The sequence below is a fragment of the Lepidochelys kempii genome, chromosome 3 (genome assembly GCF_965140285.1).
Source record: "Lepidochelys kempii isolate rLepKem1 chromosome 3, rLepKem1.hap1, whole genome shotgun sequence".
NCBI lineage: Eukaryota > Metazoa > Chordata > Testudines > Cheloniidae > Lepidochelys > Lepidochelys kempii.
The window spans coordinates 100,746,884-100,767,514 of record NC_136382.1 but is presented as its reverse complement, the minus strand read 5'-3'; positions in this window follow the sequence as shown (position 1 = coordinate 100,767,514).

Here is a 20,631-nt window from a genome sequence, read left to right as displayed (position 1 = left end):
TAAAATCAAGAATGGAGGTTTTTCTGAAAGATCTGCTATAGGAATTTATTTTGGAGAAGTTCTATGGCCTGTGTTATACTGGAGGTTAGAGGAGATGATCATAACATGCATCTACATACAAAACAATAACTTAGACTTTTTGGTTTGATTTGTTCATGTATTTGAGCAAAGATGAGAAATTATGTTCAGAAGAGGATAACATATATCTTTACCTTTCCTAGTCACACTTCATAATTTTAGGGATAGACAGTTGATGGATTATAGAACAGGTACTTGTTGACTGGTTGGTTGCTGACTGGAAAGGAATTAAGAAAATTCTCCATCCTCCACACTGGTATGATCTGGTTGTCAAATGAAAAGTGAAACGTTTGGAAGACAAGTTGCTGTCAATATTGTTGAAAATTATCCTGTCAGTTCCATCTGTTTGTCTAAACAGCAATTACTCTATCTGTAAAATCAACAACCCTGCTTCAAAAATTGTAGTGATCTCAGATCAATTGTTTGGGATGCATGGCTGTCTTTACAGTATGGGTGACAAAGGGAACAGGTACCCTGTCAGAGCAATGACATTTTGTTTTTCAGAAAGCACTGTTACAGCTCTCACGCAAGTAAATCTAAAGTATCATACTTGTATAATCAGTTTTAAAATGTGCAATGTGATTACACTTTTTTAGTTTTTATGTTTCTGTGTTTTCCTGAGCAGGGGTTCATAAGAGCCAGAAGAAAATCAGATAAACTGATCTACATCTAGTAGAAATTAAGAGGAATACCTAATGCCCTGAATGATCTGTAGAACTTGATAGTAACTTGGGAAAGAAGTTGATATGCCTGTTTTGATGCCACTGTTTGTAAAAAGACTGAACAAGAAGTCCTTTTGGTTGCCATCTAACTAGTGTTACCAATATTGACATTTGATGGTATAGCTTTGAAAGAGGCAGGAAATAGTGCAGGTCAAAACTCACAATTTCCATTTTGCAGGCAATTCCAATGTTTTAAACCCCCCCGCCCTTCTGTCCAGCATCAGAACAAAGGCAACATTTTAAAATTTCCTGTCAAATAAAATTTTAAAAAAGTTTTGGAACTATCAAAACAAGTTTATTGAAGCAGAGTAAACAAGAGAGTTATTCCAGGTGTTTGAGAGCATTTTGAATAGTAATCAAAACATAACAGTCTATTAATATGACATGCCCAAGTGTGAGTCAGACAAATGACAGCTGAACTGACAGTCTGGATTGCTCTTCCTCAGAGCAAATACTGAAGAAAATCTGCTATGAGATTGGGACTGAGCTACTTTAATTTGGTATACTTGTTAAAATCGATTTTACTGAAATTATAGTGGAAAGGGGAGGCTTGCTCAGGAGCTTGGTAATGACAGAGCCTTACAGCTCTAGGTCATTGGCTCAAATTTGGCAGTGGCCAAAATTAATAATCTCTCAGCTTCTAGGGAGTTATGTGATATGAATTTGGTGTCCAAATTCTGATGGACAAGTGATCAATGTCACAGCTGGCCCTAATGATGTCAGTCACAGCAATGAGACCAAGGACTGAATAAGCATTAAGACTGAACTATTATTTGCTCCTGAACATGGGATGAGATCCTGGTCCCACTGAAATGAAGGAAGCAAATGGGACCAAGATTTCACCTACAGTTCTCAATTGAGGCATATCGGCACTCTGGTGTGGCTAAACTGGGTCTATCATTGAGGATGCACCTCTTTGTGTGGATGGACAAAGGACCTGAGTCTCCTAGACTGTCAAGCTAGTACATGTCCAGAACACTGCATAATTTTATTAAAACTGAAGTTTAAGTTTGGACACTAAAAATGTTATTCCTACTGATGGCCGCCCATGTCTTTCTACTGGAACACAATAACCTTGGCATTTTTATTCATAGATTAAGGCCAGAAGGGACCATTAAATCATCTAGTTTGATCTCCTGTATATCATAGTCCATTAAAGTTCATTCAGTTATTCTTGTATTGAGCCCAGTAGTTTGTGTTAGGCTAAACCATATCTTCCAGAAAGACATCCAATCTTGACTTGACATCAAGAGATGGAGAGTCCACCACTTCCCTTATAGTTTGTTCCAGTGATTAATTACCCTCACTGTCAAAAATGTGTGTCTAATTTGAATTTGTCTGGCTTCAGCTTCCAGCCATTGGTTCTTGTTATGAGTTTCTCCACAAGATTAGAAAGCCCTTTATTTAGTACCTGGCATTTCTCACTGTAGAGGCACTTATACGCTGTAATCAAGTCATTGCTCAATTTTTTTTAGTAAACTAAACAGATTAAGCTCTTCGAGTCCTTCACTGTAAGGCATTTTCTCCAGCCCTTGAGTAATTTTTGTGGCTGTTTTCTGCACTTTTCCAATTATTCAACATCCTTTTAAAAATGTGGGTGCCAGAACTGTATGCAGTATTTTAGTATCAGTTTCACCAATGTCATATACAGAAGTAAAATCTACCTCCCTGCTCACAGCTCCTCTGTTTATACATCCAAGGATCTCATTATCCCCTATGCCACAGTGTCACACTGGGAGCTTGTGTTGAGTTGTTTATCAGCTATGGCCCCTAAATCCTTTTCAGAGTGACAGTATTCTAGGATACAATCCTTCCTCCCCCCCAACACACCCCATTCTGTAGGTATAGCCTGTATTCTTTGTTCCCAAATTTATGACCTTGCATTTAACTGTATTAAAACACTGTTTGTTTGAATGGTCCCAGCTTAACTAGTGATCCAGGTTCTAAAAAAAGGACTAGATAAGTTCACGGAGGATAGGTTTATCAATGGCTATTAGCTAGGATGGGCAGGGATGCAACACGATGCTCTGAAGTGTCTATAGCCTCTATTTGCCAGAAGCTGGGAATGGGTGATAGGGGATGGATCACTTAGCAATTGCCTGTTCTGTTCATTCCCTCTGAAGTGTTTGGAATTGGCCACTGTGGGAAGACAGAATACTGGGCTATATAGATCAATGGTCTGATCCAGTATGGCCGTTCTTATGTGACCTGACCTGCAAAACCCCAGCTATTTCAGTGCTGGCCCTTATCTGCACAGAGGCAGCTAACTGTAGCAAACTGTGTGCTGTTTGCTGTATTGGACAAATGTTCACTACTGCCCCTTTTGACTGAGCAGCTAATCGAAGTTTATGTGGGTGTTCCAGTTGGGAGTAGAAATTCGTGGTAATCAGTTATTTCTTTTATGCAGTTTTGTTTATGTACGAAGTCCTGTGTTTCTGAACACAGACGGAATCGAATAGCAGGAAACAACTCATTTTGTTCACAGCACCAAGCACTCTCTTCAGCCTGCACCCAAACCCCTCTCCCCACGTTTCTTCCCCGGTCAGCCACCGTGCTTTCAGTTGCTCCCTTGTCTGTCTGTCTCTCTCTCTCTCTCTTTTTTGTATGTTCTCAGTTTCTTTGTGTTCTGCCTCCTCATCTCTCTAGCCAAAACAATACTCAGCAAAAGTTTCTGGGCAGGTTCACACACTCCCTTTGTCTAAGGTGACGTTTATGCTTACAGTTATGTTAACTGACGGGTGAGTTCACACCCATCAACCTCAATCCCATAACAAGGTTTCACGCAGTTCATAAGAGTATTACAAATCACGGTGCCTCATAGGCCATGGGAGTACCTTTTAAAATCTATTTACAATACAAGCCATTTAAAAAGTACAAATCATTATTGGCCTTACTTTCAAAAGTGACTGGTGATTTTGGGGTGCCTCACTTTTTGGGTGTTCAACTTAACACCTTTAAAGGGGCCTGACTTTCATAGAGTGGGGGCTCATCACTTCTGAAAAATCAGCTATTAAGGCATCTCAATCACTAGTCACTTAAAAATAGACCATTGTTTGTGCAGTACCCAAAGCGTGCAAGGCATTTTAGATAGCTTTTACCTGAGAAGTAACTATCCAATTGAAAAAGTCCAAAAGCAAGTGAATTGAGCGGCAGCCTGACTGCAGCATCTTCTGTAAGAACCTTTGTTAATAAATTAGATGCAGTCTGATATCCCCTTTGTAAATAATTTTTCTTTTAAGCAGCCAGGCATCAGGGAAGGAAGTTGGTAGTTAGTGAGATCTAGAAAGCAGCCAGACATTAAACCTTTTTGTTTCTGCCTTAAGTGACAACACAAGCTAAAGAGAACTACATTAGGGTTGAAAATACCAGTGTTTAATCCTGACTGCATAAGCAATCGGGATCTGGTTTAAGTTTAAATTAATCATGTTGAGGCATAATGTAGTTAAAATTAAGATATCATTTACAATAAAATAAGGTAATTTCCATCAGAAGTAATTATATATCAATATTCAAGGGTCTATGTTCATGCATGATTGTGCTCAGTCTATAACTGCAACTTCTGGTACAGTATTTGCAAGAAAATAATAAACAGTTGTTTATGCGAGAAGAGGCACTTAGCTCATCTGTTGATGTTAACACAGGCCACAGTGAGTTTAACACATTTTGTCAGTTATCCAGGACAGGTTTAATATGACATGAAATAAAATAGCAACAGCACACATCATTCCCTGCCACTCATTCTTAGTGAATGATGATTAATTTGCTATCGTCTCAACCTCAGTGCTGTAGTTCCACACAGTAATGAGTTACAGCCATCTGCCAGTTCAGTATTATCCTTCTCTCTTATCCTGAAAGGACTGAGAAATGCAGACCTTCATGCCCTGCTTGATATGATAACCTATCCAAAAAAATAATAATCCCACTCCTGTGCTTTTCTCTGATAACTTGGAATTTATTAATGCTAAGGTATTCTAGATTCTTTCTGTGACCAAGATTCAGCATGTAGGGCCATGGTTGAATGATGGGTGCAGTGTAAGGCTTTTTATCAATTCAAGTGTTAAAGCAAATGCAATCAAAATTTAATTAAAATAGAACACATTAGTAAGCAGTCAGAAACCTGTTGATAAGCAGCAAGTTCTCTGCTATGGGTTTCTTGGTGCATGACAGCCTCGGATACATGTGTGATTGTGGCACAATGGAGGTACAACTCCAAAGGTCACAGTTTGGGGCGGAGGGGGAGACTCGGATAAGAAAAGATTTCTATTTGAAAAAGCAATGCTACAAGGTGGGTCACTTACAGCGTGGTTTCTCAACGTTTTGAGGTTGGTGACCCCTTATTTGAAATGAAAATGAAAAATTTTCACAACCCTTTCGGGGTTAATTAAAAGTATAGTAACAATCATTAATAAAAGTGACAATGATAGCCCTATTTAATTTGTGCGGGTTTGAATAGGTTGGCAGCGAATACTTAACTCTGAAGAAGGTTAGACTAGAATAGATGATCACAGTTGTCCCTTCTGACCATAAAGTCTAAAAGGGTGTGCAGGGAGTGAGATTTTCTTTGCATTAGATTGTAAAACAATTTTCAGTCCCTCAAGACTCTGCCCCCATACATTGCCATTCAAGATGCTTCCCCGCTCCCCTCCCCGGGATCATGTCCCTTTGAATGAGAAACATTGACTTACTGCATCTGGTGTAGTAAATCCTTCTCAAAACCCTACCATGTCCTTTGAACAATATTGACACGCTCTGGGCTTCAGTCTCTACTAACCTCACCCAATACTGATGTGATGAATCATAACTTGTTATTTCAATCAATTCCTTTATTTGTTCACATATTAATATTCTGTTGACACAAGTGGTAAGCAAGTATCTGCTAGAACATCTGTCTAGTTTTTAATATCATGCCCATCATCATAGTATCTAATCACCTTGCAGATATTTAAATAATCTGTGAATGGCCTACTCAGAAACCTTATATTCTCCTGTCCAGAGGAAGGTAGGATTTTACAGAATTTCATTGATCTCTTCTTTTTCTTTCTTTCCCCTTTGAGAGTGTTCCTTCTCCAAGACTCAATACAAAAACTTTTTGCCTGAAGTGTTTTTGTGTTCATGTAAATGTCACTAGCACTAGGTTTTCTGGAATATGTCATCCCAGTGAATGGTTTTAAAATTCAGTAGTGTCATTTTTAAAAGGAACACATCATTGTGAAGGATGCATCCCAGTGAAGGGATGTGTTGTCTGTCTGGAAACTGTTCCAAAGTCCATTGAAGACAGCGGAAGACTTTTCTTTGACCTCAATGGACTTTGGATCATGCACTTGAAGGATTGCTTTTACACCAGTAATGCTGAGCAAATTCTGATTTTCTATAACTTTATGCACACTATAGCTCTGTTTCTTAGACCTAGTTAATATGAGAACAATGTGGAAATGAACACCTGCTTTTAAGTGGTCTGTATGAAATGAATTATAGATTAAGGCCAGAAGGGCCCATTATGATATTCTAGTCTGACTTCCTGCATAATACCGATAATAGAATTTCACCCAGTAACTGTTGCATCAAGCCTGTATCTTGAGGATGAACTAGAGCAGATCTTTTAGAAAGACTTTTAGTCTTGACTTAAAGACGTGAAGTGATGGAGAATGCACCACGCCCCCTAGCTAAATTGTTAAGATCTTTTGTCTTAGTCCAATTATCAGTAAACATGCGCCCCATCTCACAAATACACCCCACTCACCATGATTAGCACCTTTGTTGGCATCTCAGCAAACAAGTACTGTCTGAGCATAGACACTGAATTCTTCTCTCAGCCTCCTGAAGGTGGACCATCACGGTCAGGATAGGGAAGCTTCTGATATTGTACATAGGATTCAGTTTCCAGGGTTGTTAATCCAGCATTTATTACTATATTTGCTAATTTTAATAAAATAAGAATGACTTGCCTCTGATTCAAAGCCTGGATACATATGGGTAAAAGTAGCATCAACTGGAAAGGGAGCAGATGTTGAAGTAGTTCTTTCTCACTGTCCTAGGAAACCCACTTCTTCTTGACAATGCTTTTTAATGGGTGTCTATGTTTTCTGTGACTGTGTGAATTCACTTGTGTGGAGTCATTTCTGCCTATAGCTAGGGTTGCCAACTTTCTAATTGCACAAAACTTAACACCACCCTAGCCCCGCCCCTTCCCCATGGCCCCAGCCCCGCCCCTTCCCCGAAGCCCCACCTCCCACTCACTACATTCTGACTCCCTCAGTCGCTCACTCTCCCTCACCCTGACTCACTTTCACTGGACTGGGGTGGGGGTTGAGGTGCGGGAGGGGGTGTGGGCTCTGGGGTGGGGCCAGGAATGGGGGGTTTAGAGTGTGGGAGTTCAGGTTCTGGGCTGGGGCAGAGAGTTGGGGTGCAGGAGGGGGTGAGGGGTCCAGCTGGGGGTGGGGGCTCTGGGGTGGGGCTGGGGATGAGGGGTTTGGGGTGCAGGAGGGGGCTCCAGTCTCTGGGGTGGGCCAAGGGATTCAAAGTGCAGGAGAGGGCTGCAGGTTGAGGCAGGGGGTTGGGGTGCTGGAGGGGGGTGAGGCCAGAGATGAGGGGTTCAGGGTGTGGGAGGGGGCTCTGGGCTGGGGCAGGGGTTAGGGAGCAGGGGAGGTTGAGGGCTCTGGGCTGGGGGTGTGTGCTCTTGGGTGGGGCCAGGGATGAGGGGTTTGGAGTGCAGTAGGGTGCTCTGGGTTTGTGGAGGGCTCAGGGTTGGGGCCTGGGCTTACCTTGGGTGACTCCCGGTCAGCGGCACAGCAGGACTAAGGCAGGCTCCCTGCCTGTCCTGGCACTGCGCTGTGCCCCAGAAGGGGCCAGCAGGTCTGGGTCCTAGGCTGGGGCGTCAGGAGGCTCCACCCACAGGCACCGTCCCCCCCGATTCCACTGGGTGGTTCCCAGCCAACGGGAGTGCGGAGCTGGTGCTCGGGGTGGGGTCAGTGCGTGGAGCCCCGTGGCCCCCTGCCTAGGAGCCAGAGCTGCTGGCTGCTTCCTGGGCACAGTAGGGACTATCCTGCCTTAGCCCCGCAGCTCCGCCAACCTGACTTTTAATGGCCCGGGCAGTGGTGCTGACCAGAGCTGCCAGGATCTCTTTTCGACCGGGTGTTCCGGTCAAAAACCAGACAGCTGGTCACCCTACCTATAGCTGAAGCACATATTCAAGTATGTGGTCATCCGGGCCTCATTCAGGTGCCTGACTGCCTGCTGTCAAGTAGATTTGAATTTCCAGCTGAGGAATGTTGTGCTAAGTCAATGTAACTCGGGGAGAAATTACATAAAAAAGAGGTGCCCACGTAAATGAGAGGTTTTGTCTGAAGTGGCCTAGGTAAGAGTTGCCAGGGTAGAGGAAGACCTTTGCTGTTGTGCTGAGGGTTAGTTGCATGTTTCAGTAGGATAAGAACCAAATAATACTTAATTGAAGAGTGGGCACCAGCATTACCAGCATAGGCACATACATAAATATCCTAGCTACCAATGTGGGTCAGTGTCTGCTGTTCAATAACAAGAGGCTGACTAATCTGACTGCTTTGGCTCCTGAAGATGGTATAAATGTCACAGGTGTCAGCAAGGCCAAATAAAAGACACGTCAGGAAGAGGCTGCAGAAATGAGCACAACACACGCTACTTTGAGTCTGTTAGTTGAACAGATGGATGGCTCAGAATCCTCGGATTGCTTGTAACTAAAGTTTATTGTTGACTATGTTCCGAGACTGTTGTTTATCAGTCTAGCCTGACTGGGCACTTCTGTTGTTTACAACAGCAAACTACATGGTATCTGTAGAACTAAAATTAGTAACAAGGATAATTACTGCATGTTCTCAATTGTAGATTGAACAGCAAGAAGGAAATGAACGCAAAATGTAATTTTTTTTATTTTTAAACTGGTCTAAATTGTGATGGGTTTCTGAATCACATTTCCCTCAGAACTTGTGCTGGTCTTTCTTCCCACATACTGTTCCTGGTTCTTTTCCTTCCTGCTGCGTTTTCTTTTTTGTAGCATTGTCTTTCTTCTTATTGTAGCATTGCATGGCAGCAACCTGCTGAATGTTCAATGGCTTCCAACAGCATTTCTTCTCCAGCACTCTTCTTCAATCAGTGGCACTTCAAAGGCCCGGAAGGCTCAGGGGTGCTTAGATAATGAGTTACAATCAAAGACATTAGAAATCTCTGCTCTGCAATGTTTTTGTGGCGTGTGTTTGTGCCGCTGGCTTTAAAGGCAAAGTGTCTCATAATATTAAAATTTTGCCTTTTAATGGTGCCTTCCATTCAAGGATCACCAAACAAATTAATGAATTAAGCCCCTCAGCATTCTTTGGGAATTAAGCCACCACACTCAAGAGAGATACCTAATTTGCTTCATTTTACAGATAAAGGACTGAGACACTGAAGTGTGTTTTCCTGGTGTGGGGACACTTTGAATTGTGTCTTATCCAAGGTCACACCGCATGCCTATTGCAGAACAGAAAACAGAATCCCTATCTTCTGGCTTCCTTACATTAACCACAAAAGTCCATTTCTGAGCCATCCAAATTGTACTGTTATGTTGGAGTTGGGTGGTTTCCAGCAAGTATGTCTTTGATCCATGGACAGTCACAAACCTCACTGAAGCTGGTGGGGATGATAGCCACCTTCCACTGAATCTGAGTGAGGGAGCAATTAAATATCCCTTTAAGTAATAGCTAAGGAACAGAAGCCACCACCCATATCACTAAATCTGTTAGTCTTTAAGGTGCCACCGGACTCCTTGTTGTTTTCACCCATGTCACAGGCTAGTATGATAAGGCTGGAGTAGGATTTGAGCCATACAGTCCAATGGGCTTTCCCTGGGTTCTGAATTCAAATTCAAATGGGTATCATTTGGAGCTGTGTGTGTCTGAATGAATGAGATGCAGACAGAGAAGGCAACAAGAAAGCCAAGAAAAGAGGCGCTTATGAAGCTCTGAGAGAAAGCCGAGAAAGAGAGCTTTTTGGGTTGAGCGTTGGTTGGAAAGAGGCTTGGACCTGTGAGCAAAGAAACTGTCTCCTTTACTTTGATTCCTGCTGTGTTCAGGGGGACCAAACGTGTACGTTCCTTGTCAAGAACAACAGCAACAGGCTTGCATCAAAGAAACACCTGACACTATCATTATTTTCTCTCCCTAACAGAAACAACCTTCAAGGCCCCAAATATTGGCTAACAAAGGGCTAACTATATGATTCCCCAGGCATGGGTAGTTTATTGTGGTAAAGAGCACAAGAGCTGCCTGTACTAAATTTCCTCTGTCTGAGTTAATAAGAAAATCCAAGTTTAAACACCTTGATTTACTGAAGAGATTAAAATGAATTACTGTTGCAAGTTTCCAAATACTCATCCTACATTATTTTATATATGAATTGATGTGACTAGGATGGCAAATATTAAAAATACTGTAAGTGGGCTACTATTTCCCTAATGTAAGCAGTATCCTCTGGTACCTAGTAAAAACAGCTAGGCCAGCAAGTTTTCTGTTTGTATGGATTATTCTGTGTTGTGAAAAATCAAATTAGCATCCCTAATGTCAAAAAAGACGTTTTTAAAGTAATTAGCTGTTCCTAAAAAAGCAGTCATCATGGCTATGTTATGAGACTTCAATTCAAGCTATGTATTTTATGGCAACATCTTAGGAAAAAAGCAGGTCTAACAAATGCTCTTAAAAGACACTACTTTTTTGTATGATTCATCCCTATCAGGGCATGGTTTCTTAAAGAATGTGTTTAGAAGTTGAAATGTTCTCCATTTATAAATTAAGAAAATTAAGACTTTGCTCTTCTCTTTTGCACAAATGGACAGATCAGGGGTTTGGTTTTTTTTCAAACTACAAAGCATCTTGTATTGGCTACTGCTTGAAGGAGGAGGAAGGTGGGTAATTGGCTTCTTCAGGAATACAATTCCCACAATTGCTGTGATCTGGATTTCCACTCCTGTTCCCCTCAGTCATGGCCATCAGTTAATGATATTAAAATAGAGTGAAAAACTTTCTTTGCCCTTCCATTCCCATGCCTACATGGTGCCACCATGTTTTCTCACCCCTTAGGTACAGTTTCCAGAAGGCTATAATTCTAGGAAGGACATCGCTCATAGCGATCAGTGTTTACAAATTATATTATGTCATGTTGGGAGGCTCTGCTTTCAAAGTTGGAAATTCAGGAATTTTGGAAGCCAAGATCATGGAGCACTCTGGTGGGTAGATGATCAGAAGCTTTTTGATCTTTCTCTCTTTAGATGGATCCAGTTCAGAAATCACCTTTGTGGATTAATCTCTACCCAAACACATGCACTGCTCTGAATTACAACATATTTTCTGAAGGCCTGAGACATATCCCACTGAAATTAATGGCAGAGTAAAGCACTTTGAGATCTGCTGATGAAAAGTGCTATATGAAATCTAGGTGGTATTATTATTTCCATTGCCTTTAACTGGAGTTGGAGAGGAACCTAAATGACCATAACCAAAAGCAGTTTGAAAGTATGTTTCCATGTCATCAGGGAAGAATAATTCAGCTCAACAATTACTACATCATAATATAAAATCTACAATCTCTGAACCTTGCAGCTCAAGTCTCATATTTAGCATGTATTAAGTCATTAGTAATTATTATAACTTACAGTAACTGGCGTGGATTTACAGAAATCTCATCCATGACATTTTAACAGTAGTAGTAATGGGGATGTAGATGGATGCACAACAGTTCTTTCTGAATAAATCATATGGTGGGATTTGTCAGAGCTCTGAACTCCTATCCAACTATCTGAACAACTATCCAGCTCATTTTCATGATCACTTTTTAATTTCACCTTTTTCATTGCACTTTCTTTTGTTTTTCCTCATTTCTTAATAATTTTTTTTGGCTTGTGGCCCAGATCCTCTGCTTGGCACGGTGGGGATGGTGGGCATCAGGAATCAAATGAATGGCTCGCTGATCCTGGTTGTCATTTTATGCCATCCCCAACAGTGTTTAGAGAAGCCTGGGACCTGTGCCAGCTGGGGAGGGCTAGAGCATAGCACGTTACCCTTGACATATTCCTTGCATGGGAGGCTGTATGAAAGTGGTGCAAGAGCCAGCTATGCCAGTTGTGTACCTGCTGAGCAGGTGCAGCCAGTTGTCACCCACTTTGTGCCACGTAAGTGGCCCAAAGGGCATAGAGCAGGCACCAAGATCTAACCTGTGATCACTAGGGAGTGCTTAAACTTCATCTGTGCAATAGAGAAAAGTGCAACCAAGCAGACTGAAATATGCAATTTTGCACTAAGGTCGGTTTTTCCTGCTACCTGGTTTCATTCTGAGATAAAACACAAATCTCACTGTGTGTGTATCTGACATATAATTTCATCCTGAGTCTAAGAGGTAAATGTCAGGAAGCTTGTGAGATTTTCCAGGCAAGATTTAAAGGAAGATATTTTCTAGAGTAGATCTACATCCTTGGCAAACAGCACACAGCTGCTTATGGTATCTTTTTCATGTTACTGTTTTTCTCCTGATGGGCTGTGCAGCCATTATGCCTTTCTGCAAAATATTTATTCTGCATCTGTAATCGCATCTGTTAGAAAGGACATTGCCCAGAAGACAATATTTTTGATGGCACATATGGCTGTCTTTAATTAAATGTAAATATTCATCTAAGCCTGCAGTACTCTCTAGTTTTAAGCTTTTTCCTATGCCCCAGTGCTCCTCTTATACGTACGCATGTATCCTCACAAAGTCTACATATAGACAAATAAATCTGCAAGTACAGTAGTAAAGCTACTTGTGTAATTTTCTAAAGTTCAGTGTCTCTAAAAATTACTAGTACCAACTTGATTTTCATAGCAATTTAAGGGATCCGTCAAGTGCTGCAAAAGGGACAGAGCACCTGTTTCTTTTTATTAAGAAACCAATATGAGAACAGCTGTGACCTGAATCATGGCCATGATGTCTGGCATGAGGTAAATTTGTCAGTAACTGAGTAACTCTCCCACTTTGGTTCTTTTTTGCTATAGTTAGTTCCTTTCCCTAGCATGCAGTCTGGCCCCCTTTCCCCTCATTCTCACCCTAACTTGAAATGTTGAATGTGTTCTCTGTGGGAAATGGAGTATGTGGTGCTGATCACTAAATGACAAAGTGATGAACTGCTGAAAAATAACAATGCTCTTAGTTTCTGTAAGATTTTGTGACTAAAAGACACTATTTTCCCATACCAAATCCTATAAAATACAGTACATTTTGTTAGCTGAAAACATCATGTCCCCTTTCACTCTAATAGTACATACACATTGATGGCTCCCTTATTAGATTTTCCTGGCTTAAAGTGAAGATTTTCAGCTGTCTGAGTAATCTTCTGTGGTTTAAATTGCTGTCACTGGAGAGTGCATTAAGGGCAGGAAGAGCTCGCAGTGTTAGGTTTATAATTTGCTCTCAAAGCATAAATAGGCTGATTCTTCCTAGTTTTAAAGAAGTTTTTATACTTACCCTTTAATCCTAACCCTGTTTGCTGTAAACATCAGTATAAATGAAACTGGTCAAAAAAACTGTCAACAAAAAGTTGGAGGGAAGGGTTGGTTGAAATATGTGGTTTTGTCAAAAGCAAATTTTTTTTACAGAAAATCTCATTTTTGACAATGTTTTGATTTTTTTGAACAACAAAAGGATTTGGGGGTGGTGGGGTTTTTTTTTTGCATTTTTGATATTTTTCATTTTGATATTGTAAGAAAATGCCAACCTTTTCTAGGTTCCCAAGTAAAAGTGAAATTGCTTTGGTTTTTTCTTCTGAAGGAAACTTTTATAATATTTTCTTATTGGCAAAAATTAGAAAACAATCAAAATGAGGAAATGTTGGAGTTTTTTTCTTCACTGTCTAAATTTTTTTTTTTTTTTTGGCTTTTGCTGAGGAAAAACTGTGATTTCTTGATGGTACAATATCATATGGAAATTGTTCCTGTGAGAAATTCTGAAGGAAACTCCCATTTTTCTGGCCAGTTCTAATGGCAAATTATATCAAAATGCCCCTTAAGAGCAAGTTAAGGGCACTGTTGCGAGCCTAAAAACTCAAATGTCAAAAATTGACTGTGAAGATGGCACATACAACCTTAGCGCCACTTCCTTTTGTGTCTGTATATTAGAGTCTTTAATATTTTAATATTATTTCTCACATAATTAAATAGTACCGCACACAATGATGTCTGCAAGCTTAGATATATATGTAGCATCTTCTACTCATTTTTATTACACAGCATTCATTATTAAATGTCTCTGAATATTTCTCTTGACTTAAGGCAACATTTTCAAAAGTGATTTAGGCACTTGGGATGACTTTCAATGAGACTTAAACTCTTAAGGGCCTGCCATTTTTGAAAATGTGCCTAAATTACGTACATACTTTTGAAAATTTGACCCTTAGATTCCTTATATGACAATAGCCCGTCTCTCTCATTATTATTTTAATATTTTTGTCAGGACCCAGGTAATGTATACTTTCTTTTCAACCATCAGCACATAAGAATGGCCATACTGGCTCAGACCAAATGTTTATCTTGCCAAAGTATCCTGTCTTCCAACAGTGGCCAATGCCAGGTGCCCCAGAAGGAATGAACAGAACAGGTAACCATCAAGTGATCCATGCCCTGTCACCCATTCCCAGCTTCTGGCAACCAGAGGCCAGGGACCCCATCCCTGCCCATCCTGGCTAATTGCTATTGATGGGCCTATCCTCCATGAACTTATCTAGTTCTTTTTTGAACCCTGTTATGGTCTTGGCCTTCACAACATCCTCAGGCAAAGAGTTCCACAGACTGTGCGTTGTGTGAAGAAATACTTCCTTTTGTATATTTTAAACCTGCTGCCCATTAATTTCATTGGGTGACCCCTAGTTCTTGTGTTATGAGGAGGACTAAATAACACTTCCTTATTTACTTTCTCTACATCAGTCGTGATTTTATAGATATTTATCATATCCCTTCTTAGTCGTCTCTTTTCCAAGCTGAAAAGTTCCAGTCTTATTATACGGTAGCCATTCCATACCCCTTATCATTTTTGTTGACCTTTTCTGAACCTTTTTCAATTCCAATATATCTTTTTTGAGATGGGATGACTAGATCTGCATGCAGTATTCAAAATGTGGGCATACCGTGGATTTATATAGAGGCAATTACAACATTTTCTGTCTTATTATCTATCCCTTTCTTAATGATTCCCAGCATTCTGTTTGTTTTTTGATTGCTGCTGCACATTGAGTGGATGTTTTCAGAGAACTATCCACAATGAGTCCAAGATCACTTTCTTGAGTGGTAACAGCACAGATCTCCATTGTTGCATTTCAGGGTAGTTGGCAATAAACCACAAGTTTTGGACAGCATGTGCTTTTCTTTCTTGTCAGCGCCTTCAGCATCTTGTTTCATGAGTTCTCATAATGGAAAATGCACCATGGCTAACGTAGGAATTAGTTTTGGCATGTGCAATTGGTAACGAGATCTGGGAAATTTTCTTTGTAATCTGTCTATTTTTTTTATCTGGTAAATTCTATTGAAAAAATTGTTTTAAGGCTTAGGCTTTTTTTAAAAAATATATATTTTCCTCTAGACTTGCATTGATCTTATCTTTTCTGACTTTGAATTTTTGGAATGGAGATATACCCAGCCTCAGATTTTGAATAAGGGGAGGATAATAACCTATTTTAGGAGTTTAAACACATATTCCTGTTTTGTGGTATCCCAAACCAAAATATCAACTTATCTCTCTCTCTCTGTATTTGAACAGCTACTGTTATCATAGTTCCTAGTGGTGAAACACTTTGCGATCTGCGAAACTGTTCTGACGAGTAACCTTTATCTGTAAAATCAAGGAGCTTTGTGAAAAATAAGCCTGCTGCTATGCTCATCTAATTCACTCCTAATTTTTGCCTTCAGAATGCTAACATACTTGGTACAGTTTCAGTAAACCTTGGTAGGATCTCAATGAATGTGGGAAATTGGATGGAGTTCTTTTTTAACTGCTGTATTCACATTTCTAACCATCAGGACAATCTTTGGACTCCTCTACCTGTTCCGCTATAACCACTGTCATGCCCTTCTGTAACAAAACTGAGGCTGTATGTATGAAGACATCAGGAATGAAGGCTAGTTGTACAAATCTGTATAAGCTTCACTTTGTTGTAGTGTCCCTTACCTCTTCAAATAGTCGAGCTCCACTTTAACTTGTGACTATAGGTGAAATACTTCATTAAAATGTGAACACAATGTTATTTCTCTCAATACCTATTCCGTTGCACATATCCCCTCTTTTGTTCCCATTTCTTCAGTCACTGCTCATTTTTTGCTTTGTGTACAATCCATTTCAGAACTGGTTAGTGACAGTACAATTCCAGCTGACCTTTCCCTTGGAGTCATTATCTTACAATAGAAAGACACCACCTTAATCTACTGCTGTTCTCCACAGCATGTTAGCACTTTTGCTTTAGAAAACAGGAAGTAAATTCAATTCTTAAAATTACTGGCGAACCCTTTTGCAATAAGCATACTTTTTAAATTGTATATATCTTTCTTAAACCTCTATTCATAGGGTTTTATGAAATATTCTTCTTTTCCCAAATGTATCTTCAAGTTTGTCATTTTCTTAAGGAACAAATTACTTAAGTGATGAGGAAGGGGATGTTTTGTAGTATGCAGCTCTATTTATTAATTTTGTTTATATTTCAGTAATCTCTACCAGCCCCAGCAGAGATAGGGGACTCTCAGTCCCCTGCCCTGAAGAGTTTACAAACTAAATGGACAATACCAAGGATGGGTGAAAGGAAGAATTGTTACGCCCATTTTATATACGGTGAACTGACCCATAGAGAAGCTAAATGACTTACCAAAGATCACACAGATAGCCTTTGGCTCAGCCAAGAATATCACCCTTATCTCTTGAGCCCCAACCCAGTACCTTTATCACATGACCATCCTTGCTCTTTCATCTCTGTGATTACAGATGTCTAAGAAACGGATTAATACGTGGAAACCTCAGCTGTTCTGGTTTAGATATTTATTTGAACTTCTGAATGTTTACCTGAGCCTAATACTAAATCTCAGACTTTCTTGAATCTGTAAACCCAGAGTGGGTATCTCACAAGAACAGACTTTTAGCAAAAAGAAAAGGAGTACTTGTGGCACCTTAGAGACTAACCAATTTATTTGAGCATGAGCTTTCGTGAGCTACAGCTCACTTCTGTGTTTCCACTTGCAGATGGAGGCAAATGTAAAGAAGCATGAGAATGAAAAATAATGCCAAGGGAAAAGTTAACTGAAATGTTCCTAGCCACCCAAAAGTCTGGTTTGGGTTTTTGCTGAAGGTCAGGTTGATTATATTAGCCAAATTATTTTTCCACCCTTTGATCCAGCTGCACCGACTAGCACTAGAATTAAAACACTAAAATAATACTTATCAGTTTGTATATAGAGAACCTCTGGTAAACTGTGCAGTAGAAAAATGTCTGAGAGTGATCATAGCTCCTGTTTGTGAATGTCATATAGGGTAATGTGTAAATCGGTGTGTTTATTTTTTAAATCAATGTGCAATACTCAGTAAGTGCTGAGTAGTCAGATTTGGCAGGAGAAAAGGCATAGCACTTTCATTAACAGCACAGATACTTAGTTCACTGAGTTGGCTCTGGCTTCTGGAAATATTTAGTTTACACTGGGCATGCTCAGATGTTCAGTGCAGGTATTTGTAGTTACTGACATGGTTATACACTATTATTAATCTTGCCTGACACCTCTCATTAGAAGACCCTTTCCAGTTGCTTATAACTTTGCCAAACTTTAATTGTTCTGGCTGAAATTTTCCATGCTGGATGTCTGCCTCAGGCTGAACTTTGTTTGTTTATTTATTTATTGATAATTTCAGCCAAAACAGTTAAGCTATTTCTGAAAATGAAGCTAGGGAAGGGGAGACTAGGATTGTTTGGGCAAGAAGACTGGGATGAGAAGCCTGAGGAGCAGAGATTAGGTCTATGTAGGCAAGGACTGATACCAGAAGCCAAGGGACTGGAAACAGGGACAGGTTGGAGGGGAGAGAGGACAAGGGGTCAAGGCTTGGGGGGGCGGGGGGAGTGAGCAGAAAGATCTGTGACCACTAGAGCACATTCCCTTCCATTGTCTGGAATTGAACCCAGAATATAAGATTTGAGTCTTAAAATTCCTCTGATGTCATCAAGTATCTGTGAAACTGACTGGCAAAGTGTGTGCCTCATCGCCATCTAATACTAATCCAAATAGAGGATGATGACCTACTACTGCTATCAGTTCTTGTTACCTCAAATGGTAGAGATCTGTGTGTTGCATCTAAAGGTTCGAAGCCTGCTGATGAATCGTGGGTGTGGATACAATGCCACATGATGGAATTAATTTTTTTCAGTTTGTTTTTCCTAAAAACCTAGGAAATTACACACAAAAACTAGGTTAAGAGAACACTATTTAAGTTACAAAATGGAATTATTGGGGTTATTCTGTATCCCAAACTCCTAAGGTGCCAATAGTGTGCCTGGTGCATTGTGTTTTGAAGGCAAGCACTGCAAGCAGCTAGGCCTCGTAGGCAGCTAGCCCTGATGGATTCCACTAACCACTCAGTCACATGGCTAAGGGACAGGTTTTTACTAGGGCTGGCAGGAAAGGGGAAAGTGTGCAAATACCACAGGTACAGAGGCTTAAACAGTTATAGCTCAAAGTGAGCAATAGCGATTCTTGTTCATCTGCCTGGGCACTCCAACTGAGAGTCAGGGCTTTTCAGGCCTAGTGCCTAGGATACCCTCTCTAGTCCTGTCTCTATTCAAGTAAATAAGCATTTGCAGTTTTCTAAACTAGGCCCAGTTAGGGTGTGTCTACACTGCAAAGTAAGCCCAGGGTTTAATAGAACTCAAGCTAGCAGACCCTAGGATTGTTAACCTAGTACTTGAGCATCTACACTCACTTGTAAGCTCACATTAGGAATCGTTGAACATGGGTCCTAACCTGAGGTGCCAGCGTCTATACTGCATTATGCAGGTCCAAGTATTCCATATCCCAGATTTCCACGTGCTCTCCCACTCTACCTCTTGGCTCCTGGTGCAGTGTGGAAAATCTGGACTGTCCACCAAACTAGACTGTTCAGAGGACAAAGAAAGTTGACCTGTGGGCTTGTGGGATACTTTTGGCAGATTCCCAGAACTTGAGTCCAGTGGGCTCTGACTACACTGCAAAGCATTTGAGCTTGAACCCTGGGTCCCAGCTTGAGTCAGGCGTGGATCCTCCATTCCCATGGGATCCTGGCACCCTGAGTTAGAACGATTTGTGTGTAGCTGGAAGGGAGGTTAGGCTTGAGCCTGAGATCGAACCCTGGGCTAACAGTGCAGTGTAGACCTACCCTCATTGAGTCTGGCTTCGAAACCCGCAAATGCAGGGTCCAGAGCTCAGGCTCCAGCCTGAGCCTGAACATCTACGCTGCAGATAAACAGCTCCGTAACCCGAGCCCCATGAGCCTGAGTCAGCGGACATGGGCCAGCCGATTTAATTGTAGTGTAGACATACCATTAGTGTCTCTTATTGAAGTCCCTCTGCACTGGTTTCCTGCCCAGTTGCTGCTGCTCCCCCATTAATCCAGCACAGACCTGAACCCAGCTGTGCGGCAGCCTGTTCCACATGTGGCTCTGTCCACAGTGTCTGGGGTTTCTCTGCGGCTTCCACCTGCCGTATGGCTCCCACTCCCAAAAGAGCCCAGCTACTTCCTGGTTCTGGACCTTTCTCCCTACCTGGGAAAGGGAAGTAAAGCGGGGAGGAGGGTGATGGAAAACACAGCCCGTGCTTAGCCAGGAGGAAGGGGATGTACAGTGGGGAAAGGGCTGGTGGCAGCTGTAGTCCCCTGCTTTGCAGATCTGTCACAAATGTCAAGCACTCAGAAGTTAGGAAATGCCAGCATAAAAGTTGCCCGTTCAAATCTTAGTTTGGCTCCCTTGTGCATACGTAATATGATTAAGGCTGTAAGAAAGTTGATTTTTTTAACAGTTTATAAAAGTTTGGGTTTTGGTGGGTCAGTTCAAGTACCATTATAAATGTTTAAAACCAAACAAAAATCCATACCCTGCCCCCCACCGCAATTTGAGTGAGGGTGTTGCAATCTAATGCCTGGAGTCACAACACCACTCACATTTGTGGCAACCATAGAAAATTGTGGTACGTGTTAAAAGTTGCAGTTTCCACAACAAAATTGCAGCCTGCGATTTCCTTACAGCCCTTTATTATGATAGTCTTCTGCAGACACCGCCAGAGTACCATGAAAGGGATGCCTGAGTTTGGGGGCAGCTACCTAATGCTGGAGCTGCAGGCTGGGAGCTGCTGGGGTGAGGTCAGGCAGCTTGGAAGCCGAGGCTGAGAGCCAGGCTAGGAAGCTTCTTGTTACTGGCAGAGGCCAACTTTGGCAGTTAATCACCGAATTTTGGCTGAGGTTAGAGCCAGTCTGGTGATGAGGGAAGAAGTTCCAGCCCTCATGCAAATTTGAGCCCAGCGTGTAGGGAAAACCCCTCTGATTGGCTGCCTGCCCCTCTAGCTGTTTAAAGGCTGTATGCCAACGCTCACAGCATGGGCTGCCCTCCTCTGGACCGGCTGCCACACCTTGTAAACTGAGGCAGGGAGCGCCTGCAATACCATGTCCTGAAACAAGTAACAGCGGTGAGAGAAACTGCTTATGCCAATAAATTTGGAAGAATGGATAACGTAATTGTCCCATGACTCTGCAGATGGGTAGGGGGAGATCAAAAATTAAAAGACCAACTCCAAACCCCAATGTAATCTTTTAAAAA